This window comes from Pteropus alecto, unplaced genomic scaffold (genome assembly GCF_000325575.1).
Source record: "Pteropus alecto unplaced genomic scaffold, ASM32557v1 scaffold189, whole genome shotgun sequence".
In the NCBI taxonomy this organism is placed as follows: Eukaryota; Metazoa; Chordata; class Mammalia; order Chiroptera; family Pteropodidae; genus Pteropus; species Pteropus alecto.
In genome coordinates, this window is record NW_006442117.1 from 2,173,639 (window position 1) to 2,174,079 (window position 441).

At 67.1% G+C, this 441-nt stretch overlaps 1 long non-coding RNA gene across 1 annotated transcript in view; it reads left to right on the forward strand.

The window, feature by feature from the left end:
* The first annotated feature begins 6 nt into the window (after window positions 1-6).
* Window positions 7-441, forward strand: part of LOC102888276 — a 6,646-nt gene continuing 6,211 nt past the window's right edge. Inside the window, exon 1 of the long non-coding RNA XR_439303.3 lies at window positions 7-224. This is a non-coding gene — a long non-coding RNA (uncharacterized LOC102888276). The remainder of the gene's footprint in view (window positions 225-441) is intronic.

Here is a 441-nt window from a genome sequence, read left to right on the forward strand (position 1 = left end):
AGGCGCTGCCGGCGCGGTCTGCTCCTCTCCAGCCGCCCGGCCGCCTCGACCGTTCAGGCCGGGCCTCCCTCCCCGCCAGGCCCGTTTGGGGAAAATCGTGCTAAAACTCGTGTTTTTGCCAGCGAGGCCACGGTGTGGCTTGGGGCTGTCAGTACTGCCTGCGGGATGGGGATTCTCCATCCGGCGTGGCCCACGGGTGTTAGGAGTTACACTCGGACTGTTCAGTAAGTGCTTTACACTCGCATGTGTCTCGGGAGGGACACGCGCTGCCGGTCCCTTTAAGTTATCCTAACGGGACAGCGACTTCCCAAGCCTGGGACCCTCCGGAGGGCTGGGGTCCGGGGCAGAGAATGGCCTCACGACCCCGAGACCCCGTCTGCCCCGTCCCCCCTCCTCGCCAAGCGGGGGTCCTCGCGGCGCCACCGCCCGGCCGCTTCTGCA